At 36.5% G+C, this 27,091-nt stretch overlaps 1 pseudogene; it reads right to left on the bottom strand.

The window, feature by feature from the left end:
* The window catches only part of LOC149252554 (floricaula/leafy-like protein FL1 pseudogene), an 87,666-nt pseudogene extending 71,809 nt beyond the window's left edge, over nucleotides 1-15,857 (bottom strand).
* Between the last annotated feature and the right edge of the window lie 11,234 nt (nucleotides 15,858-27,091).

Genomic DNA, 27,091 nt, shown 5'->3' with positions numbered 1-27,091 from the left:
AGGGATCCTGATCAGAGCTGTTGAAAACAAGTAATATCCAATCCCAAAATTTGGACGCATATGGGAATTTTTTTAGCAGGTGATTGGGGGTTTCTTCTTCTTGCTGGTAGAGAAGTCATCTTGAGGTACTGATGAAGCCTTTTCTTCTTAGGTTGTCCCACATTAAAAGCTTTTTTTCCATGACTAAATATAGAAAGATAGATATTTTTGGCTAGTGCTTCATGTCCCAGATTGAGTTGCACTTCGGGTCTACTTAAAGTTGATCTAGCTTGGCACTGTATCTGTATGGTTCATTTAAATTGAAATGTATAGTTGAATTTTTACCCCATCTGATGTAATCCTCGATAGATTCAAGGAGGATTTGTCTTTTTTCAAGTTCTAATGAGAGATCCAACCAGGCCTAGGGATTCATATGGGGAGTCCAATCCGCTTGATCCAACGAGATTTTCCATTTGTCCTCTTTGACACTAAGTTTCTAATATTAGCTGACTTTGGTCTTCCCTCCGTTTTCCATATCAGCCTTGATTTGGTGACATTTTTCTTGATCAAGTTCTGACCTTTGTTGCCAGGCGTCCTCCCAGAAAAGAGCCTTGTTTCCGTTGCCTATTTCCCAGAAACTATGATTTTGAATGATATCCCTATTCTCCCACAGTTGGTTCCAGATGACTGATCCTTTGATATTTCGATTTAGCCTAATAATTTTCTCCTGCGAGAGCAAAGGGGTATACTTGGCTTTCCATGGTATTCACCACAGGGATTTGGGCTTTGCCATCCATCTCCATAAATTTTTGTCTCCTAGGGCCTTTCCCAAGAGGTTTGTGTCTGTAAGACCAAGGCCATCGTCTTTTATGGGCTTGAAATTTTTTTCCCATGCCAATAGAGCCCATTTCTACTTTACCTCTATGCCTCTCCATAAGAAATTCATCTACACATTTCTGATTTTGTTTTAAATGACTTTTAAAGTTTCCAGAGCCGAGTACAAGTAGAGTGAGATGATCTGTAAAACATATTTAGCCAGGACAAGGCGACCTACCAGATTGAGAGATCTGAAGGTCCAATTGGCAATTACTTTCTCCAACTTATTAATCAAGTCCTCCCAAGAAGCTCAGGAGAGTGGCCTGTCTATTTGGGGTACTCCAAGGTAATTGGAGGGGAGAGTGCTAATGGGAATGACTAGGAGTCTAGCAATGTTCCTACGAATAGGAAGCGAGGTGTAAAAGAAGAACAACTTGGATTTCTCAAGTTTGATAGTGGTTCTAGAGGCATAATAGAAGTTGAAAAGAATGGACATGAAAGAGGAAGCTTCTTTCATCTTTAGGAGCCCATAAGAAGGGTATCATCCACAATTTTTGGGTGTGTGGACGGGGGAGCAGAGACATGGGGGTAGAGACTTGAGTGCTTATTAACATGAAAGGTAGAAGAGATTGAGTAGCTTAGCCCTTCATCCATAATGACAAAGACGAAGGGAGAGATATGATCCCCTTGCCTGATACCCCTGGAAGGATTAAATGGTTGCGAAGGGGAACCATTCTCAAGGATGGTGAAAAAATCTCTTGACACCATTCCCCATGATCCACTTGATGCTGTCTTTGTGGAACCGAAATGCTCCCATTACCTGTCTCATATAATCCCAGCGAATTTTATCAAACACTTTGGACATATCTAGCTGAATCATCATTCTAGTTTTTTTTTTGGGATTTGAGAGAGTGGATGATGTCATGAGAAAGGATGATACTATCCATGATTTTCCTTCCACATAGCTAGATTGTTGATGGGAGATAAGGATAGGAAGGATGAATTTTATCCGATTGGCGAGAACATTGGAGATTATTTTGTAAATGACATTACATAGGGCTACGGGCCTAAATTTGTGAAAGGAATCAATGGAATTTCCCTTGGGAATCAAAGTTAGTAAAGTGGAGTTAAGGGCTTTTAGGATAGACTTCTGAATGTGAGATTCTTCCACAAGGGCATGCACTTCCAATTTGAGGATGGGCCAACAAGCTTTGTAGAAATATACAGTGAAACCATCCGGACCTAGGGCTTTTCCATTGGGCATTCCCATGACCACATCTTACACTTCTTGGAGGGAAACTTTCCAAAGGAGCATTTTTTTATGCTCTTCTGTGAGGACTTTGGGGATGTGATTAGTGATATTTATAATGTCCTGATCCTAGTCATTCCTTGGCTCTTTCATAAGGGAGTTGAAATAGTGAGTGAGCTCGGTTTCCAACTCATCTTGAGAGTGAATGAGATTACCATCTTGGTTCTTCAAATCATAGATTCTATTGTTTATCCTATGTTGTATCATTGATTTATGGAAAAATGTGGTGTTCATTTCCCCACATTTTAGCCAATTGATTCTAGATTTGTTTTGCCACAAAATCTCTTCCTGGATGGCTCTTTCCTCCCAGATTTGTTGTAATTTTTGTTCCTCTTGCTTACTACTCTCCGTGATACCATCTTCAATTATGCTTTGTTGGAGAAGTTCCAATTTTTGCTCCAAGTTTTTTTGTCTGTGATGATGTCGTCGAATGGTTCTCCGTTCCATTTTTTTATTTCCTCTTTGATATGTTTTAACTTTTGTTGGAATGTGTACATTTTCTTGACAGTGCTGGTGGGAGAATAATTCCACCTTTGTTTCATTTTTTCCATGAAGTCCGTGTGATCCAACTAGAAAGCTTCGAATCTGAAAGGCTTGTTTTTCAGACCATTGAAAATTTGAATCTTAACATAGATAGGCCAGTGATCTGAGCCTTCTTGTGGGAGGATTCTCACCTCCTTTTCCCAAGAGGTAAGATAAGTTGCCTCAGATAAAAGGAAGCAGTCTAAATGGGAGGCAATTTGACGGTCTCTTGCTCTTCTGTTATTCTAGGTAAAAATGAATTTGCTAGTGGGAATTTCGATGAGGTTGAGGTTTTCAATGCTAGTAAGGAAAGCCTCAGATTACTTGTCAAGCTTCCATATACCACCTTTGTTCTCTAACAAATTTGTTATCATATTAAAATTGCCTGATATGATTTTGAGAGGAAGGTGTATTGGATCTAGAAGATTGGAGATGCTTTGAAGAATTTTTATTCAGTCTATCACCTTGTGCGGGGCATAAATGTTAGTTATACAAATACTCTCGTTGGTGCCAATGATTCTCAGGACCATTGTTTTGGAATGATGAGTGGCCAAAGAGGATATAAGTTCAAGCTTGTAGTTTTTCCATATGCTCATTATACCTCCCCCTGAATTGGTGGTCGAGTTGGCTAAGGAGCTATAAGGCTTGAAAGAAGAGTTGAGAGGGAGAAGGGGGTGAACCGACTCTATTTTAGTTTCTTGAATTAGAAGAATATCAGGATGATGAGACATGATTCTGTTTTTAAGATTCTTTTGTTCCCAGGACTATTCAGTCCTCTAATATTCCAAGAAATGCAATTCATTGACATGGAGATGGGTTTAGAGAAAGAGCTTTTACCTTTCCTTCATTGATTGATTTGGCTCCTAGTTCTTGGAGGAGCTGATTGGTAGTCTTTTAGCCTCGTTTTTAGCTTGAGCCTTTGAGGTTGAGTCCTCCTCCTGGAATATTTGCTAAGATGCCCTTTGATGTTGTGCTTTCTTGTGCTCAGTGGAGTGCTTTGAGTTTTAAATATTCCTCGAGGAGATAAGCACTTTCAATTTTTTGTAGTTGGTGTTTTGATATGGTATTTAATCCAATTTTTTCCATTCCTCTACAATTGTTGTTAAGTCTACTCCCTTGATATCTTCCCTCTATGACACTTTCCTCTGGTGTTTCCTCTGACTCTACTTTCTCCATTTTTGTATCATCTTCTGAATTCCTTCCCTCTATTGGTGTAGCCCGTGTCCCTATCATCATATTCTTTTTCTGCTCAGTTCGTTTCGTCCTCTCTTGCTTCATCTCCTATTGGGTCGTTGGGATTCATTTGCTCTTGAGTGTTGTTCAATGCATTGAACTAGTTCTGACCTGCTTCTTTATATTGGTTTTTCTTGGGGATGGCCTTTTTCCTATTGTTCTTGTTCCTGGAGATGACTTTAGTATATCTTTCGCTATCTTTTCTTTTGCTTGCCTACTCTATAGATTGAGGGGTTTTGTTCAATGGATATTCTCGAAAAAGATGTTCATTCTCGCGACACTTTTTGCATCGAAAGGGGATATGTTCATAGTCTATACATTGTAGCCATACTTTGTCCCTGAATATTAATTTTATTGCTTTTGGGAGGGCTCTAGAAACATCTATGTATATGCATATTCAGGCATAGGAAACATAATCGTCCGTTCTGGTGCCTTCAGACATTTTGATGTAGTCCCCCAGTTGTTCTCCTATACTGTTTAAGACCGAAGGATCGCAATAATTAGTTGGTAAGGAGTAGAGGCGAACCCAAACTGGAACTCTCGTAAAATCCTTCTTTTCTGGTGTGAAGTTGTCCTTCCAAAATATCATGTATAATTCGACTAAATTGTATAAATAGGGTCCTGCTTCAAATATTTTATCTCTGTCTTCTAGGAGGTCAAAGATGACTGTGAAGAATCCTTTGGATACGTATGATATCCCCATTGGTGTCCATTTTCTTTATATCCACCAGTTCAGGGAAATTTCAGTTGGCCAAATGCCCATGAACTTACATATTACTGAATGTTTTTGTATGTATTCTCTATAGACTGCAACACCTGGGTCCTGGATTTCCAATTCTGAGATTTTCTAGGCTATTGGGTTGTATTTATTATTTATCTTTTTCCTCTTTTCTTGCATCTTCTCCTGAGTTTTTGAAGGATTTATGTCAATGAGGAAGGGCATATCCAAGGCCTTTCCTTTCACTTTTCGAGCATCCTTGGTTATCCCTTTCGTTTTTTCTTCATTCCCCTAAGGCAACTCTTTTGAATGTGAGTGTATTGTTCCTTCTTTATTAGGGTTTCCTCCTAGCGAGAAAAAGGCTGAGCTAGAGGCAAACTTTGTGAAGAACGAAACCTGGTCTAGAGGTCAACTAGTGACCATGTCTTTGAAGGAGTGGGCACCAAGATTTTGATGCGATTCAACCATGGCATCCAAGGCACCGAGAGGCCCCAACCAGATGCACAAGGGGAGGCCACGTAGAGCGTTGACACAAGGATTAGGTCACAGATGCCAATGTTGATTTCACCCTCATCATGGAAATACTTTTCGGCATCCGATTTCTTACAACTTATGTTAGTTCTACTTTGTTTAATTAGTTGAGTTCACACTTCGGGGAGAATGTTGTGTCTTATGGGCAAAGGAGTTGTTTTTTTTTTTTTTTGGTAGATAAGCACTCATAGTGGATTTGAACCAGTGACCTATCTCAAGGAGTGCCTTAACAGTGCACCCATTCACTGTCAATCCAAAGCCCCGTGGGCTTAAGAAAAGGATTTATTCTTGTTGAGAGTTTGGGTATTGGGATCTTTTATAGTTTGGCATGGTTTTATGGGATTGGGTTTTCTATGTATTTGCGTTCTCCTCAATTGGGAAATTGGTTTGAATTTTCTCCTCTGGTGTGGCACTTGGGAGATGATTTGTTAGTCCTTCGACTAGGGGTTCAAGGGTCAATGGTTTATTCATTTTCGTGTTTCGTAGGTCGTGCGCCTTGTACATGTTTTCCTCTTCTCTTACTATGGTCATCATTCCTCCTCATCAAAGAATGATGAGTATGGGGTGCAGTATGGGCAATGTTGGATTCAAGAGAATTTGGGCTTTTTCCTATGCCTCGGCTGGAACATTTTTTTATTTTGTTCCTCTTGATGTGAGGAGGTAAATTCTTTTGTTGGAGTCAAAAGAAACTAGGGAACGCCCATACTATTTTGATTCAGAGTTACATGTGGTAGGTGCAGATGTGAAAGAGGTGTCGGATCCAGGTAGATTTTGAAGGAGGTGGCTCCATTTCTTGTACTCTTTGGCTTTGCATCAAAAAATGGATACAATGTTGCACTTTATTTCCAAGGAAAAATAAATTAAAACTTATAATATATTTTATGGGTTGGAGGAAATTGAACATATCTTACGAAATTAATGTTTATATGATTTGTTCTATATTGGCTTTGGTGGAAATTGTTTTGGTGTCGAATTCATTGTCTAGAGGTCTTATCGACCCTCCTAGAGATCTTACTAATCCATGAGTGGACAACATTGAGGACCTCACTCTCATCTCATCTAGCTAGGATTAGAATTTGGCCTGACATTTTTTGTTGTTGACATTTTGAAAATTTTGTTTCAGTGTTGTAGAGGTTCCCTTCTTGGCTTTCACAACATGGAATGTGTTGTATATGTGGTGACCTTTATGTTCTTCCTAGATACTTACATTTTTTGTGTAAGTTAAATGTCCATCAACGATGCTACTCGTTGGTTCTCTCCAGTACTCAAAGCGTGGTGGATGTACTTGTTCTTTATGAAATGATGGTGTTGTTCATGTTTGCTTCATGGTTGGTGTGGTTCCAATTGCATCCTATATATTTTGTGGGATTTAGTGGTAGCCTAACAATCGACTGTTCCCTACAAATTCCCTTCTCTGGCATTTTGGCTCATGGTTATATGACTCTTCATTGGAAATTCCCCTCCAACCTTTTTGTCTCATGGCCATATGACTATTCTAAAGTTTTGGAGATGACTTTGGCTTGTAGCTAGAAAAGTTAAGTTAGTTGGTTACACTTTTAGTAGTTGTATCGGAAATGGAAAATTGATTGCATGTTGTATTAGTGGAGCTAGTGTTTTTGGATTGTAACGGGCAATGTTTGTTTTCACTTTAGGGTTGATGATGTTGTCTCCACGAGTAGAAATTGATTCATTGTTATATGTTGTAGTGAGGAGGAGAAATCCACTCTCCTGTCTATTTCTTTTAGACTATATGGTATACTTCTTTTTTTGCTAATAAAAATCAAACTGCAACAATTCAAAAAAAATTATATTATTTATTGTTTAGTATTTTCATTTCTTTCTTTTTAAACTAATAATATTAAAATATTAAAAATTCATTCTTTAATTTATTTTTTTTTAACAATTAATTTGGTATAATAAATATATATTTTTATTGGTTTATAAATTTATTGACACTTTGAAGTGTAAATAAATTAATTTATATGAAATTTAATTTCAAATTAAAGACATATATCTTATTTTTAGTTTGATGATGACCTCATTCTCTTAGGCCCATTTAAATACTAGAAGTGTGGGTAAGTGCTGCAGTTTAAGCGGGCATAATTTTTCTTTAAAGATAAGAGGTATTTTGGTAGGATTTTGAAAAAATTTAGTATAAATTTTTGAAAATCCTTGTTATAGTTGTCAAGTTTAAGGATTTGAAGTGCTCTAAAGATTTTTTAGTAATAAATTTATTCCCACCCTAAAAATAAATTCAACCAATCTTAAAACTAATTTTTTAATTTTATTCTAGTAGATTCTGACGAGAATTTAACTATCCAACAAAATTGTGTCACAGTAGACAACGCTGTTGAGTAAACACACAGAATTCCGAGAAAGGAGGGGCATTACAGAATGAAAAGCAGTGGTTTCTTCCTTGAGCAGACAGGAAAATGATTGCACTTTCCTGAAGGCATGGATCTTGTGTGCTCCATAGTATGGGGTGCAATAAAAACAACCCGATGAGAATGATTATTCAAACGAGCGAAGGTGTGGGTAAGATTCTCAGGGTGTCCTCTGCAAGGTAGCAAGAAAGTACAGAGATATTAACATTGTCACATGTTGGAACATCGCATCGACAAACAAAATTTTGATATTAAATTTTTTGTTAAAATTTTATTTTAAAATATAAAAAGAAAACTAAAAATGAAATTAATGTATAGAGTACATAAAGGTTGATTGTGCCATGATTCTAAAAATTGTTTGTTCAGTTGTGGTTTTTTTGGATTTAAGAAAATAGATTAACCATCTAATAGGCTAGGCATCTAGTATGAGTGAAGCTTATCCGAATCACAATCGATGATTATAATGACGTGGTTTTCATTGATCAATTTCAGTGATGAAGTCTATATGTACAAATAGCAGTCTATACCACTGCTACCAGGGTTGGAATTTGGATTTCTCTTTACCCATCATACATTTTTTTTTCGACGTTTTGGGTTCTTATGCTCCCCGTCATGAAACGTTATGTTTAAAATTTTTCCCTTCAGGAGTAATGTTCTTACAATAAGTTAACCATTTACCAATAAATTCTTGATTACAAAATTACCCTTCAATAACATAATTATGTTAATTTTTCACATATTTATCATAACAAATAAAATAAAAAAAATGACCATAACACACAAATGACTTATTAATTCTCAAATCTTGCTTTGAAATTGCATGGAACACTCACAATAAAGTCTTTGGAATTTGAAATCAAATTTCCTTGCCCCAAACATGCCATAGCATTTGTATATATTGTTGGGTGCTAATAGGTGTCTTTTAAAAATCCTAATTGCCTCACATTAATTATCAACCCAGGCAAGTCTTTTTATTCCAAGAGTGTACAAAATATGTGCATGCTATGAATCCAAACAGTAGTGCTTTTAAAATGAAGTATAAAACTTTGATACAAGAGTGAACGAATGTTGTATAAAACTCAAACTGTAACTGTTAACATAAATATTACATCTAAGCATCAAGACTTAACCCTCAACTGAAATCGTAATAAAATATCAAACAGGTAATTCAAATGGAAATGATGTCAACCGAGAGTTTAGTAGAAATAACCAATATCTTTCAGTTGATTCTATCTAAATCACATTCAATCTCAATTAAGCAATTTAGATGGAAATGATGTCAACCAAGATTTCAGTAGCAATAACCAATCTCTTTCAGATGATTCTATAATAACCACACTTTTATCATAATCAACAAGATTCAATACCTTAACTGATAATCAATTTAATCTACAGTAAACATAAATGGAATCAATTGACAAAGCTACAAATCACATAAGGAAAGTAACCTAACTTCTATACAGGAAATTGGCAAATAGCAAACAAGATAAACTTGCAGAGAATGGAAAAACATCAAAGCAATCAAACTTGTGTGATTAGAAAGATATAACATAAAGGGTAGCAGTTGTAATCCACCAGAGGCCGGGCCCTTAGCCACTAGCAAATGTTGAGCTACTTCAGAGAATACGAATGAATAGCAACATAAATTATGTATTAACCATTAAACTCAATCCTCATTACAATACGATTGTGTTTCTCAAAAGCACGAGTTTGTAACTTAAATTTACAATTCGAAATAAAACAGAGATCACCCTTTTCTCCTACAGTTTACACTTTTATAGTAAAAAAGGGCAAAAGATAAATGTGATCCCCCATGATCGGGAGATCTTGAGGGATTCACAACTAAATGTTATCTTCTAACATTCTTCTTATTTAGCGTTGATCCTCCTGATTAATCCTCTGGCCTGACTGCAACCGACGTGCCTTATTCATCCTTTGTTGGTTTATGTCGTTTTGTCACTAGGGAACAACAATTGTTCCTTTCATTGTTTTTATGCATAAAAATGAATACAAGTTAGTTAGGGTGGCTAATTCTTAGTGGAAATTAGTTCATTTGTTTCTTATCATAATCCATCAATATGTTAATGTATCAAGGCACAAAAGAGATGAGAAAAGAGGAAAAAGGCAATGTAATTGAGAGTAAATACATACCCATTGCATATCTCAACATATTTGAGGTAGGACTAAGGATATCTTATGGGACATATAATATGACCAACACAGTAAAACTATTGAATGTTATCAATAAAAACTCAAAAGTAGATTAATTAATATGGTTTATGTTATTATTTACTTAATCTAATATATACTAGTGGATCTAAAGATAAAGTACATTTTACCATATATATCTTAGAATTTCTTTGGATAATGAGATATACACTAATGTTAACAAGAATGAATAATTAGTATTTGGACCTTTTAAAAATTAAAAGACTAAAATTATAATAAATGGGCATTGTAGATCTCCTAACATCGTGTTATAGGATTCTGTTATGATTTCCTCCACTATTACATTCTTAGAGAGAAAATACTTATAAGTATCAAATGTGGTAAAAGGATGCTTCGATCAAATATTTCCTTGTATTTATAACCAAAATTATAATAAAATAAATATATATAAACCAAAAAACCATTGTGTATTGAAGTAACATTGAATAAAACCATAAGAAACTCACTCTAAAAGGGCTCCATATAGTATTTAACTAGTTTATTTTTAGACAAAACAATTTCATTGGAAAATCAAAATAATTTTCACCTTCGTGTATTATTTAGAGACTATACACTTTAATCTAACTTGTACACATGTAAATTAAAAATTAAATATATTTAAATTATAATAGTTTGACAACTACAATTGTGGACGTTTCAACAAAAAATGTTGAGCATTTGAAACATGTTTATTTTTCTTATTGAAAGTATATAGTCAATCCTAGGTATATTGATTGATGAAACATTATCTAATATAAGGTTTGATATAAAAATTAAATATATGACACCCTAAAAGGGCACAAGAACATACCACCAACGTACAGTTTTCAAATCCATCTAATAAGAGAAATTCATTTTACAACAAATTATTAGTTGTTTCAAACTGATGTCACAACTTACAAGTATCTAAATTCTATTGCTCCAATGATAATGTAAGCAAAGAAATGCCTCATGTTGCATGGAAGCTATGCATTAAATCCAAATAAAAATGGATATTGGATATATGTGCAAAAGAATCTCCTCATATTTAAATGCATCTTGAGAAACATAAAGGGAAAGATGTTATGCCATAGTAGAAAAATGCTCCAATCTAAATGTGTCACTTCTTTTACTACATTTTTAAAAAGGTTGGTAAGATGTGGGCCACCTACGTATATGAAATGTAAATGGATAAAAAATATAATCAACATCTCATTCTCCAATATGTGGTGTAGTGGGGACTTCAATATTATAGAACTTTATTCTTTTAAGATTAATTTGACATAAAAATGCATACTTTAACTTTAATTATTCTGGATAAAAATATATCATGTTGGACTTCAAATTCGTTTTTGTCATCAACATGTTTATGCTTTCAATTCTTTATATTTTTAATCTTTATCTATGTTTAATAGGTTTGGGATTAAAATAAATATATACATTTTAAAATGATGGGGATATCAGATTTGAAAAGATTTGTCTACTCTTGTTTGCACCTAAACAAAGCAAGGTGCACTCTACAATATACTCAAATTTAGATTAAGCATACTGTCACTAAGTTAAATTAAGTAACATTATTAAAATTAAAAGATTATAAATTAAGTTTACATTAAAACAAATATATCAAAATAATAAATAATTATTGTTTTTATAATTGAAATATTTTCCTATAAAATATTTTAAAAAAGGTATTTTTAGATTTGATATTTCGCCTCTTGGTAGATTGCAAGATGGATCGAAGTTGCTTTAATTATTAATTATAATTATTAACTTTATTTTTTAATTTTTAATTTTATTTATTTATTTTTCTAATTTTACTCACAAATATTTTATAAAAGAAGGAAATGATGGTGGTCTTAAAATATACATTGTAACAAAAAAAAAAGAATTACATCTAAACAAATTTATTAAATGAAAAATTCATTATGAAATACAATATTAAAAAGATATCCCATTGAATTGAGGTATCTTTTTGATATTGATTATTTTATTTAGAGAATTCTATCAAAATATGTTAGAATTAGTATTATTATTATTAAATTATTTTGTATCCATTAAATGACATTTTTTAATGGTTAATTTTAATCAAAATATAGGAAAGATTTTTAATTTTGGGAGTACCAAATCCATTTATGCATTCAAAATTTATTTTAAATACAAACTTGCTTGAATTGTAATTAAAAGACATTAGTTCTCATCATTATTCATATAAATATCTTAATTTAAATATAATCAAAATTGATTTTATATTCCAAATTTTACTTCACAACACAAAAATAAAAATGAAAATCTTACTTTAATGCAACACCACACAATCAATTATTCATTACTACTTAAAAATACCAATGTTGAAATAAATCACATTAGTTTTAAACCCAAACATCCACTCAAAACCCAAAAGCAATACTCCTTTGCATGACATCCACCAAAAGCAACCAAACATCCACCAAAATCCTGTTGTGTAGTTTAGATGACAAAATAATGTGCGAAAACAAAGATAAAAACAAGGCACGTTTACTTTAAGTTTTCTTGGACGCCTTTCCCACGATTTCAAAATTTCATTGATGCGAGCGTAATTTGAAGCATGGTGTGGATGTAAAATTATTCACACACAAGAATTATCACTTACAATAGGACCATGACAAGTAGTTGAAAGGGGGAGATACGAACGTTTACAGGATGGCTTGCCGGAGGCCGGACAAGTGGCCATAGCGAGGAGAACAAACGCCTGGAAACTCAGTGTACTACCTTCGCTTCCGCTTTCTTCAGTGGGTATTAATGACGTTTTCAACAAAATGTTAACCGTCAAAAATAGGTTTTGAAACTTTCCAAACACGTCTGACAAAACGGTCTTTAAAAATTTATAACCATCAAATACGTTCAAGAGGCCTGCCCGTCAAATTCCATCCTTCCGCTACTCTCACTCTCACTGTATTAAAATATAAAATAATAAATAATGGTTGACTGCTGTGTAACCAAACTCGTTTAAAATTATAGGTACACATGGTCATTAATGGCCGAAACTTAAAAACCACATAATTTAAAATAAAATAAAACGAAAAGACCTTTACAATAGGTAAACATCGCCATCAAATTACTGAAGGACATCTACAATAGCTGAACATTGCCATCGCGTTGTCGTTTTGAGAAACGGTGTTTGTGACTCAGCAATAATATATTCATTATTATTATTCCTGTTTTGTTTCTGAAAGATGCCTGTGACGAACCATTATTGTTTCATTATGCGTGATTGTCGGGGGCATTGGTGAGATGAAATAGACAACGCAATTTGATTCCAATGGCTGGGAAGTATTTTCTTGTTTGTTTGTCTCAATAATTCCTCTAAAGTCTCTTTGGTTGTAGTTTGAGTGATTGCAGATTTTTCCATGTCATTGTCTAATACTTTTGTGTTCAAATCACATTTGATTACTTGGAATTAAGAACTGAAGATAACATGTATAATCACAATGAGATGAATGACTGAACACGATGCTAGGCGAAGAATAATTTTTCGCAGAAACGTCTTTAATAGCAAGGAGAAATATGTCGGAAGGCCACACATCAATGATGCACGGTTCAGAGAAAAAGGGAGCAGAGAAAGCTGGTACCCAGCTGGCCTACTAATGATTATGGAGGATTAGAGAATGTTGGCGCGAAAAAAAGGAAAGTGAGACTTATTCCAATTGGTTATTTTGCGGGCTAAGTGTTGTGCTGCGGTTTCTGCGAAGTCACTCAGAGAGCGGAGCTCAGCCATCCACGTGGTGAAAAATGGCGTACAAACAAGGCCCACTGTTAGGGTTTGAGAAACAAGCGCCCCCAACTTCCTCCAAACCAAAGTTGAGAAAAGGTCTTTGGTCGCCCGAAGAAGATAGCAAACTCATCAACTACATGGCAAAAAATGGCCTCATCGGCTGCTGGAGTTATGTGGCCAAGCAGGCGGGTAAGCACAATTTTAATTTTTTTTAAGCTGTCTAGAGAAGGTCTGGTACTTCAATTCCAATAGCTACCATTATAAACAGCTCCAGTGTATCCTGAATTTAAACCTCTAATCTCTTCGCCCATAATAATTCACGACTATTTGAATCATTTTCTTCTTCTTTTATCATATTCACTTATATGCATCACAATACTTCTGCATTCATTTTTTTAATTATCTAAAGAAATTCATAATTGGGTTGATTCTTCAATTCTAATAATTATTATTATAAAATGAACTGTAATTTAAACTTCAAATCTCTTCACTCATAATAATTCATTTTCACGACGTCACTCATAATAATTCATTTTCACAACTATTTGAATCATCTTATTCCTCCTTTTTTAAGGCTATTCACGAATCACTTATATGCATCGCAATAATAAACCTTCTACATTCATACAGGTCTACAGAGATGTGGAAAGAGTTGCAGGCTCAAATGGATTAACGACTTACGTCTTGGGCTTAAGCATGCTCCTTTTTCTCCTCAGCAAGAGCCGCTGATTATATACTCACAATCCATGCTGATTATTGTCGGGAATTTCTGGTTATTCCAAACAAAATACAGTGGAAAAATCCTCTGTTTCTACTGTTGAGAATTTTTTGATAAATTCCGAAACAACAAAAAAAATATGAATAGAGAGTAATACTCTATTTTGAGGATTTCTGATAATTCAAAAACACAAGAACAGAGCATAAAATAATACTCTACTTTGCCTCAGGATCAAAAACTAATCAAAATAACACTCTGTTTTAATATAGCGAAAACAAAAAAAAAATCGCTTTGCTGTAATTGGTGTTGCAGCAACGCAGTCTTTTTTCAGTTGCTGTCACTGGTGTTGCAGCAACGTAAATTTTTGGTGTTGCAGCAACGTAAATTTTTGACGTCAAGTATTTTTTGAGTTACGGTGTAACAGCAACGGAGATTTTTGACGTCAAGTATTTTTCGACTTACGGTGTAACAACAATGCACAAAAAGGAACTTCTATTTATAAATAGTAAATCAACTGATACAAATGTCTTCCTCTCACACAGAGAGATTTCTCATCTGCTATTACAAAACATCTTCCTCTTAACAGAGGGATTCACCAATCTATGCTAAAGAGCATCTTCCTCTTTAACAGAGGGATTCACCGATCTATGCTGAAGAGCATCTTCCTCTTGACAGAGGGATTCACCAAACTATGCTGAAAAGCATCTTCCTCTTGACAGAGGGATTACATCAGGAACGCTTCAGTTCCACACAAATAGCATCCTCCTTCTAACAGAGGGATTCACCAACATGCCTTCTTCAGAGGCACTTCAATCTATGTCTGCATTCATTTAGCACATACGCGCTGCAACGTATTGCCCTGCAAAACTTCACGCTGCTGCGTGCTCCCCTTTGCTCTCTATCTAACTGTTTTCTACACTGCTGTGTCTTCACATATATAGTGCAGGAAGCGGTCATAACTTATCCATCAACCGCCTCAACTCTCTGACAGAGTCTCTGCTGCACATAATGAACAAATCTGATCCTTTGCTGTATTTCTTGAGTCGGTTGTGCTGAAACCCAAGACTGATAAATGCTGCGGCTGGCTCGAGGCTGGTACTTTCCTTCTCGGCCATGCTTCTTCTTTAATGCTGTAGGTGAGCAGTTATTGCGCAGAGCCCAGATCTGATCTTCCTCCTCCTTTGGGAATACAAACAGGTAAAGGGCGAAAAGACACTTATGGCGGTGGCGTGAATACGCTGAAACAAATAATATCTGTTGGAATAAAGACAGATAGACTGCTGGAATAAAGACAGATGGACTACTGGGATTTTTTGCAGGTGAAAGTGCGATTTCTTTTCAACTGTTGCTGCAGTTGAAATTACATTCCAACACTCCCCTTTAATTTCAACTGCTGGGTTATCAGTCATACCCAGACACTTCATCAAAAATTCGAAATTTTTCTGATCCAATGGTTTGGTCAGAATATCAGTGACCTGCTACTTCTCTGCTCTTATGACAGATTTAATTCCATATATCTCCCCTATAGGAAGATTCATATGATAGAGTTTTTCCAGGGTCATCATCAAATCTTCAATCTCTTCCTCTGTCATATTGACAAGGGTTTTGGCAGTGAAGCCCATCTCAGCCATCTTAGCAAGAGTTACATATCGAACTCCATATTCTTTAAATAGATCTTCAAGGAACTTCAATTCCTTTCTCCCATTCATGGGTTATGTCCATTTCCTATCTTGAACTCCATCTTCTAAATAAACAGGGTCATCAACATGACCAGATAAAGCAAACAAAGAATTTGTACCTTCATTTGTTGCTTCTTGTGGTGTGCTTGGAGAAGCACATTCATTTCTCCTCAAGGGTGCGACTTGCTGCCCTTGTGTTGGCGCCACTATTTGGGGATGTACTTCAGCCATCTCCTCATCACCTTCACCACGAGACAAACAGTTTTTATCATTCACTGTTTTCTCTAAAATTTTATCACAAGCTTTCTCCTCAATGAACTGAGGTTTTACTATCTTCACTTTCTCCATGCCTTGATAGGCTGTCTTGAGAGTTTGCCATGCTTCTCTGGATGTCTTGGCTGCTGCTATCCGTGGAAAAACACTTTCATTCACTGCTTGATACAAGAAGTAGAGGGCCAAAGCATCTTTCTTCTTATAGTTCTTCAACAAGTCTTTCTCTGCCTGAGTTAAGCTATTAAACTCATTTTCATTTGCTGGTTCTTCAAAACCATCTTCAACAAATTCCCATAAATCTTCTGAGAAAAGAAAAGCTCTCATAACCATTACCCAATAGTCATAATTTTTCTCATTTAATAGTGGGAGCTGAGTATTAAACATACCCACGCTAGTGCTGACGCTGGCCATTCTTTACACTTTAAATTATGCTTCAAATACTTTACTGTATTTAAAATTCACTGTCTGTCTTCAACAGTAACATAGAAAAATTCTTGAGAAATACCATAGATTATTTCTTGGCTGAGTCTTCACGCTGCTGGAGAAGTTGCTAAAGCAATGAATCCTTCCTTCAGCGTCTTTGATGTCTTCAAAGAGCCTGGACAAGCTCTGATACCATGTCGGGAATTTCTGGTTATTCCAAACAAAATACAGTGGAAAAATCCTCTGTTTCCACTGTTGAGAATTTTCTGATAAATTCCGAAACAACAAAAAAAATATGAACAGAGAGTAATACTCTGTTTTCAGGATTTCTGATAATTAAAAAACACAAGAATAAAGCATAAAATAATACTCTACGTCGCCTCAGGATCAAAAACTGATCAAAATAATACTCTGTTTTAATATAGCAAAAACAGAAAAAAAATCGCTTTGCTGTAACTGGTGTTGCAGCAACGCAGTCTTTTTTCAGTTGCTGTAACTGGTGTTGCAGCAACGTAAATTTTTGGTGTTGCAGCAACGTAAATTTTTGACGTCAAGTATTTTTTGAGTTACGGTGTAACAGCAACGGAGATTTTTGACGTCAAGTATTTTTCGACTTACGGTGTAACAGCAACGCACAAAAAGGAACTTCTATTTATAAACAGTAAATCAACTGATACAAATTTGTCTTCCTCTCACACAGAGAGATTTCTCAACTGCTGTTACAAAACATCTTCCTCTTAACAGAGGGATTCACCAATCTATGCTAAAGAGCATCTTCCTCTTTAACAGAGGGATTCATCGATCTATGCTGAAGAGCATCTTCCTCTTGACAGAGGGATTCACCAAACTATGCTGAAAAGCATCTTCCTCTTGACAGAGGGATTACATCAGGAACGCTTCAGTTCCACACAAATAGCATCCTCCTTCTAACAGAGGGATTCACCAACATGCCTTCTTCAGAGGCACTTCAATCTGTGTCTGCATTCATTTAGCACAGACGCACTGCAACGTATTGCCCTGCAAAACTTCACGCTGCTGCGTGCTCCCCTTTACTCTCTATCTAACTGTTTTCTACACTGCTGTGTCTTCACATATATAGTGCAGGAAGCAGTGATAACTTATCCATCAACCGCCTCAACTCTCTGACAGAGTCTCTGCTGCACATAATGAACAAATCTGATCCTTTGCTATATTTCTTGAGTCGGTTGTGCTGAAACCCAAGACTGATAAATGTTGCGGCTGGCTCGAGGCTCGTACTTTCCTTCTCGGCCATGCTTCTTCTTTAATGCTGTAGGTGAGCAGTTACTGCGCAGAGCCCAGATCTGATCTTCCTCCTCCTTTGGGAATACAAACAGGTAAAGGGCGAAAAAGACACTTATGGCGGTGGCGTGAATAAGCCGAAACAAATAATACCCGTTGGAATAAAGACATATGGACTGTTGGAATAAAGACAGATGGACTGCTGGGATTGTTTGCAGGTGAAAGTGCGATTTCTTTTCAACTGTTACTGCAGTTGAAATTACATTCCAACAATTATATACTCACAATCCATGCTGGGTAACAGGTTTTTGTCATTCTCGATTTCCTGAAACACTTTTCCCCGTTTTAATTTTACATAGAAAAATTAATAACTATGATTATTGTTTAATCTTAGACTTTTATAATCTATATCATTATCTAATCACATACCAAGTACCAAGTTATCTTGATCATTTATTCTGATATTTAAAGAGATGGTGGTCATCCTGATAATTGGTAATTGGTTGTGAGATGATTAATAAACAAACTAACACACCGTGTTAACAGATGGGCTTGGATTGCAACACAATTGCCAGGACGGACTGACAATGAGATAAAGAATTACTGGAACTCTTATCGAAAGAATAGTTTCATGTTGAATCACCATCCCCCCTTGTAAGGACCTGAAGTCCTGAAGGCGTCCGCCGGAAGTGCGACCACGACCGACGGAGGGTGCACAGTTGAAAACTTGAGCGAACAACAGGTTTGAACGAAGTGCAAGCTCGACTTGGATATGCGAAATGTTATAATGCATATAGGGGACGGCGAGCTGGAGTTTATAGATGCGTGGGGAGCATGAATGCTCAACCCACGGCTCATTTACAACATGGGCAAGCCGACATACATCTTGGGCGAGATTGCGATGGAGTAGGGGCGTTGGGCAAGTCGGCTGGGCAGCGAAGACTTCACCCTCACTTTGGTATATATTGGCATTGTGTGGATGGCATTTGGACAAGTATTCATCGCTCAAACATCTTTGCTCATGAGGAGAACTGCGCAGACTTAGAAGTGGACGTAGCAAGGAGTAAAGGCGCATAACTTGGTGATGCACCTGTTCTTGGGCAAGGCCGCACGGAAGTAAAACACATATCTCGGTATTGGGTGAAGGGTGCGGGCAGGGTTGCCCGGCGGTTGAAGAAAGGTGTGCATGGAGTGTGTGGCGCTAGGGTGATGTGTAGGAGCGCCCAGCAGTGAAACGTTGGTGGGCGCCTGGTTTGTGCGAAGACTTGGCACAGGTTCTTGGGTGACTCGCGTGAGCACCCGCTCCTCGTGCAAGTGTGCACGGTGTGACTTAGTGAAGTGTTGAAATTGTGAACAAAGGTGTATCTCGGGCAGAGGCGCCCGTATGTGGCGACTTGGAGGCGCGCCCAAGTTGGGCAAACAACACGATCGTGCGACGAGGTGAACAAAGGGTTGGTGAGTCGTACGGAGGTGCCGACGAGCTGGGCAACCGAATTTGTCGAAGTTGTGAAAATAAGCTAAGTGTAAATTTGGGGTTTCCCAAGATTTAACTTGTAAAGCTTTGTAACATTGAAGATTGTATAATATATTGATTTGAGTAGACTCATATTATAGGGAGTTGCCCCTCCCTTTACACTGTTGTGTATTTCTCTTGTATAATGTTGTTTATGCGAATGTTATGGGCTTTCACTTGTATAAAGGAACACATTAATGATACTTGGTTGCGAAACACAAACTAGGTAGGATAAGTGGAATGTTAGGCGTAGTCTACAATCGTATGTATTGGTGAAAAGAAAACGATTTGTAGTGTCGCACCTTGCTATAAGCGGTTGAAAGACTCCCGTAGGTGTAGTGGCGTGACAGGTGGTACCAGAGCTGCTCCAAGTTTTGCAAGAAACTTGGTAAACTGAATCAAGGAGTTGATTCTACGAAGACCGAAGACTTGGCAGGGAGTTCAAGTTTTGCAGGTGACAGGTGGAATATCAGGGTGATTCAGGTGAATGGTGAAACAGGTTTAGCAGAGGTGAAGCTTAGTGTTTGGACCAAGCTGAACGACAAGGCATGGCAGGTTTGGAAGAACGCGAAGGGAAGCTCTTGCTTCCCTTATACAGGTTGAAGCGGATGAAAAAAGAGAATCCCCGTATTCGAGAGAAGCTTGAAGTCTTGGAAAAGAATGTTGAAGACGAACTTCTTCAACTTGGTTGGACAATGGAGCAAGATGAAGTTGTAGATTGTGCTGACAAGGAAGAGGAAGCCGTGATGATTTAGGATGTTGTAGATGTGACAACGATGGAGGATGAACTTGAGATTGATCAAGTTGGACCAAGATCGTGCCATTTGCAGACATGGATGGATGAGGGTACTCACATGGAGAAGCCTCATGATGATGATGATGATGTAAGTATTATTGATACTTGTGTTTCACTTGAGCATTTGGTAGATGGACCGTATGCAGGGAAGGGCAAAATCAGTATATCGATGATAGGGAGGATCTTACCATGGATGTCTATGATGAGTTCTTCTATGGAGAAGCAAGGATTGTTGATTGTTACAGGACTTGTTGGCGTTGTTTGTGACCTTATGGCAGAAGGTACAAAGACCCGTGACAAAGGAGGAACATGATGATCATTGCGGAGGATTGGGTCATGATTTAGCCACATGGAGAATTGGCTAAGTGCCCGGCATGAGTCATGGACAGATTGGAGGGCACACACTTGAGGTATGATGATACCTGGGTGGACTTCTCATGTTCGAGACCAAGAGAAAGTCTTGGTGGAACCTTTAGTGGGGGAGCTATGATGCAAGGGACTCGTGATGATGATGATGATATGGTTGGTTGACCGAGTTCACTAGACCGAAGATTGCAGGATTGATGAGGATGACCGATTGTTGTGATGAGTCTACTTAGTTGGACTACATGAGCAACTTTGTCATGGACATCAGGTTGGAGACATGGAGCATGGCAGTCTTATGCAAGGACATTGTGCAAGAGCACTTGTAGAGGTGTCATTTATGGGCATCCAATGAGGAGTTCCAAGGCAAGGATGTTGTGCAGGTAGATTTGCTGATGTGACATGGAGACTTATTATTTATGAGCCGATGGAGAGGTTGTGCACTTATTTACAACAAGGCCATGGACTTGGATGGAGTTGTGAGCAGGCTATGGAGCATTCCTACTACATGGAGAGCTGAGGCATCTTGCAGAGACCTTTGGGCCAAGACTTGTATGCTTGCTGAGATGTTGGTTGGAGATGACTCATGGAGCTCATGATGACATGAGGTTGTGACTTTTAGGGACTTCATATATGGTGGACTTAGAGGATCTGATGCATTGAGGAGCTGAGGTCAGAGACTTTGATGCAGGATGGGGTGCATACTTTCGAGTACATGTATGGAGATGGCTTGAAAGAGTGACTTGATGTGGAGGATCGATATGAGACACTTTGGAGTGATGGAGTTACAATGATGATGATGCCTTGGTGGCAACACTTGGACATGGATTGAGCCGAGACTCAACCACCTTTGACACATGGGAGCTGATTGATCTATGATCATGGATAGCACATGGATAGATGAGACAGGTATATACTTATTTCTATGGCAGACTTGAGGGATGACACATACAGATATGATGGAGGCTGCTTCATAGACTTGGATGTGGCACATCGAGAGTCAGAATTTGATTAGATGGTCTCTTCATATTGAGTAGATGCACATATGGATGATGATGTTGGGGTAGATGTGGTTGATTTCATGCGGCACATTAGTACCAGACATCATGGACAACATGTTGCAGATGGGATGGAGACTACTTCATGGCCCTGAGCATGGCTTCAACTTGTATGGAAATGGATTCTTGATCGAGTTGAGGATGTGACGGGATGTTCTGAGAAACCACTGATGATGGCATGAGGATGTTCACTTTCATGGTTTGAGTGTGACGGTTGGATTAGCTACCCAACTAGTCCAGACATGGGGTCGTGAAGTGTGCAGAGATGTGTTAGCATTATGTTGGAGTATCATGGTAGCAGTTCACATGAGGACGACACATGATGAGGTCGACACGATATGTTGCATGAAGCATGTAGCTTGAGATGGAAGGACCAACCTTCCACGAAGGAGAGCGGCATGTGGAGATTGTGACAGGGTGATTGATGGTCATGGATTGAGATGATTTCTGATATATGACATATCGATACAGGTATACCTTGGTATGGTGATCTTGGTGACAGATGGTTGCCGGAACGAGACATGATGGAGACTGTGGTTCTACATATATTGCAGGGATGTTTGCAGTATGTGGAGGAGTTGACATCATGGATGAAACAGATATTGATGATGTTGGTGGATGGCTACCAGGATGGCATGTTGTCGAGGACAACAATGATTTCAGGTGAAGGAAGATGTAAGGACCTGCAATCCTGAACGCGTCCGCCCGAAGTGCGACCGCGACCGACGGAGGGCACACGGTTAGAAACTTGAACGAAGAACAGGTTTGAACGAAGTGCGAGCTTGACTTGGATATGCGAAGTGTTATAATGCATATAGGGGAGGGCGAGCTGGAGTTTATAGATGCGTGGGGAGCATGAACGCTCAACCCACGACCGACCTACAACATGGGCAAGCCGACATACATCTTGGGTGAGATTGCGATAGAGTAGGGGCATTGGGCAAGTTGGCCGAGTAGCCAAGACTTCGCCCTGACTTTGGTATATATTGGCATTGCGTGGATGGCATTTGGACAAACATTCATCGCTCAAACATCTTCGCTCATGAGGAGAAGTGCACAGACTTAGAGGTGGACGCAGCAAGGAGTAAAAGCGCATAACTTGGTGATGCGCCCGTTCTTGGGCAAGGCCGCACGGAAGTAAAACACATATCTCGGTTTTGGGTGAAGGGTGCGGGCAGAGTCGCCCGTCAGTTGAAGAAAGGCGTGCACAGAGTGTGTGGCGCCCAGGTGATGTGTAGGAGCACCCAACGGTGAAACGTTGGTGGGTGCCCAGTTTGTGCGAAGACTTGGTATTGGTTCTTGGGTGACTCGGGTGAGCGTCCGCCTGTCGTGCAGGTATGCACGGTGTGACTTAGTGAAGTGTTGAGATTGTGAACAAAGGTATGTCTCGGGCAAAGGCACCCGTGTGTGGCGACTTGGAGGCGCACCCAAGTTGGGCAAACAACACGATCGTGCGACGAGGTGAACAAAGGGTTGGTGAATCGTGCGGAGGTGCCGACGAGCTGCGCAACCAAGTTTGCCGAAGTTGTGAAAATTGGCTAAGTGTAAATTTGGGGTTTCCCAAGATTTAACTTGTAAAGCTTTGTAACATTGAAGATTGTATAATATATTGATTCGGGCATACTCATATTGTAGTGAGTTGCCCCTCCCTTTATACTGTTGTGCATTTCTCTTGTATAATGCTATTTATGTTAATGTTATGGGCTTTCACTTGTATAAAGGAACACATTAATAATACTTGGTTGCGAAACACAAACTAATTAGGATAAATGGAATGTTAGGCGTAGTCTACAATCATAAGTATTGGTGAAAAGAAAACGATTAGTAATTCCGCACCTCACTATAAGCGGTTGAAATAATACCGCAGGTGTAGGGACGTGACATCCCTCCTCCTTCACCGCGAACACCAGATCGAATATCCCCTCCCAATCTAACACTACGTCGGTGCCTGCTCCCGTAGATGATGCTTCTACTTTTAGGTCTTCTTACTCTGACACGCAGTACTTGGACATTATCCGTGAAGGATCCTTCCCACCTTTTAACAACACCTTCAATATAGTCACCATCAGAGAAAATCAACTCTGTCCTTCGGGTGTATTGAAATTAAAACGCAAGCATGTAAAGGATCAAAATGATGAATACTGTTCGATTCCAGACTCCACAAGTAACCAACAGATTTCTACCGAGAACTCTGAAAGCTTCTTTAGCCATGCAGATTTCCAGTATGATTGCAAGGATCCTCTCCATTTGATATATGATGTAAACTTCGGCGATCCGACATATATTTATATCAATAGCATGCAGAGAAGCTATCAGTTGTCTGAGAGCGAGTGAGGAGGAGGGACACTTGGCGATTGGTCAAGAATTTCCAGTTCACAAGCGCATGCAAATCCGGTTCCTACGATAGTAAAAGGAGGAATTGGACCTTCGGAGACTGGCTGTGACGGTGGAATAGGCCAAGTCTCAGCTTCGGCGGATGACCATATATACAATATCAATGCTGCCGTTCCCGACGATTTGGACCGAATCATTTCAACCGAAGAGATTATGATGGAGGAGTTCAAGTATATATAGTCCGGCTCAGTCTTGGACCATGAAATTTGTGGAGCCAAATTTTCTTTCTTAATAGTGAGACCAGATTTATAGAACTTATGTGAGTTGAATCTATTTTAGCTAGATAGTGTAATGGACAGATGAAGTTCCACTTCAACCTGATAGCTATAATACAATTATTTTATGGATATGTAAGTTCTACAAACTAGGGTTATCTACCAGTAGATTATGTAAGCTCATTTGATAGATTTAAGTTTAGATATTTTTGTGAAACTTAATCATTTTTAATATCTAAGATGAGTTTATTTTAGTTCGGTAAAAATATTCTTTTTTTTAAATAATTCTATATAGTATTTTATAAAATAAGAATATTTTTTATGATAAAGTAAATCATTTTACTAAATACATAAAAATTAGTGATTTTTTTAGAAAAATATAAAAAAAAGTAACCCAATCGATAAATTATATTTCTGAAACAACTTGAATTAAAACCCTATGAGAGTTTTTTCAGTTTTTTTTTCCTTTGTTGAGTTTCTTTGCATATAGAATCATGATCAGCTTCAGTCAGTCCATCATAGATCGTAAACCCTTGACGAGATCGTAAGCCCTTTGAGTATTCGTATAAATCTAATCTCATCTTCTTTTTGTAATGCCCAGATTTATTCGATGATCCATTGCATACTCTATCAATCAATCTTCATATGATTTGGACGATCATTAAAATTATAATTTGAGGCGACGATCCCTACATTTATAACCACACGTGGCATGTTATATATTCTATAACTTTTATGTAAGTTTAGGACTAGCATACCGACATAGAAAGATACAATTCCATCCGGCTTGAGTGAAATGTGTTTCCGGAGATTTTGCTACTCTCGAGCACAATCCATCGGATACGGATTTGCATAATTACCATTTTAGTTCTGTAATCATTTTAATATTAAATTTAATGAAAGTTTTCCCAAATTTATAATACATATTAATAATTATAAAAGACTTACATTTTATTTAAAAATTTAAATTTTATGTTGAAAGTCTTTTAATTTGAAAGATGGTTTCCTGTTTCAGCAAAAATCTTCGATGAGGATTTGAAAAATTACCAGCTTATTTCAGTATTTATTTATTTAGAATGTTTTATTATTTAATAATATATATGAAATATTTTTTTGGGTGAAGTAACTTTACAAATTCTTGTGTTAGAAAGGTATTTCAGAATTTAATAAAATTTAATATAAGAAATATTGTTACCTGAGATAATTATCTAAAATTGAAAATACTTTATAACTATAAAGTTAATTTATATTTATAATTTTTTTATTTAGTATATTTTGATTGTTTTTGATATAGCATTATAAAAGTTATTTTATAGAAAATTTAGCAATCACATAATAAATATCAAATCATTTATTAATATTTACTATATGAGACTTTTTACATTGTTTTAAATTTAAAAAAAAAATATAAAAATTTATTAAATAATAACCATATTTTAAATTAATAATAATAATAATAATGTAAATTAAACAAATAGATATTTTTAAAAATATTCGAGGAGATTCATAATCATGGAGGTCTACTTACATTTTTACTATTAAGATTATTAATCTATAATTAAGCTTTGTTACAGTGACATGGGTTAATACCAAACTTTATCAATACGACATGCCCAAAAAATAATAACTGATCAATTCAAATGATACTTGTTCATATAACATTTTTTTAATTAAATTGAAATAAAAGACAAAAAGAGTGAAACTGCTTTGGAGATCAATCTTAATCTTTGATTTGTATATACTAGTATGAACAGTTTAAACTGTTCCATGGAAGTTAAATATATACCATCCACTTAATAACTATTAATAATTAAATTAAAATTATGGAAGCCCTATTCCAAAATATATACCATCCACTTAATAACTATTAATAATTAAATTAAAATTATGGAAGCCCTATTCCAAAATAGACATGGCTATTGGAATAATTACAGAGTATTTGTATTTTTTTCATTTTTAGATATTTATAAAATTTATTTAACTATAAAGTATTTATTTTTTAAATTTTGTATTTGATTTTATAGTTTTTATTTACAAATAACAATAATTAGAATCACCAAATACTATTACCCATCAAAACACTTACCTCATGATACATTTCACATTAACAACTTGAAAACTTATCATAAAAAATAATTAAATCATAACTTACCAATATAACATGCTAACAGATTCTTAACAAAAAAAATTCACTCTATTTTTTAAATATATATATAGAGTACTATAGCTGGCCAAAAAGGTCATGTCCATGGTCAAATTAAAAGGGCTATGGGTTCAATTAAAGGGCGTCAAATTAAGGGGTTCACAAGGTTCATTATGAAAAGTAGTACGATCTATTTCGATCGTAATTAATAACCATTGAAAATAAAAGGTTCCACGGATACCAATGAAAAAAATTGGCCAATTCAAACCACAATCGAAGAGATTTTGTGGCTGCATTGTCATGTCGGTTGGGTAATTTCCATTTGAAAATAGGTGGAAGCAGGTGAACATTGTAAGTATCTCTTTTCCGTGGCATTAGTGAGGATTTATTTTTCAAAATAAAGACAAATGTGGCAGATGGTGACGGTTACTTATTTAGATTTTTTCCTAAAGAAATTGTATGGTCAAACAATTTAATAAAAATATATAGCTTTCAATTATTCAATATTTTATAGTAATCAAATGGTAAAATTTAATTATATATTTTATGTCATGAAGATTATAAGATTATTTTTATGTGGTAAATTTCCCTTAAATGACTATATTATATAAATATTTAAATAAATCTAAAAGATTTATTTTATTTAAATATATATTTAAAATTTTTCAAAATTTATAATAAATTTAAGATTTATTATTAAGAATTAAATATGTGTATTAGTAAATATTAATTATTTGCAATTATTCAAATTTATTTTAAAATTATATAATAAATTTTATATTTTATATTTAAAATATTATTTTCATTTAATCTTAGTAATTAATTA

The sequence above is a fragment of the Pinus tabuliformis genome, chromosome 7 (genome assembly GCF_031772625.1).
Source record: "Pinus tabuliformis cultivar Carrire ecotype Pingquan chromosome 7, CPIR1, whole genome shotgun sequence".
Lineage (NCBI taxonomy): Eukaryota > Viridiplantae > Streptophyta > Pinopsida > Pinales > Pinaceae > Pinus > Pinus tabuliformis.
The sequence above is the reverse complement of the archived record's forward strand: the minus strand, read 5'-3'. Positions and strand labels throughout refer to the sequence as shown.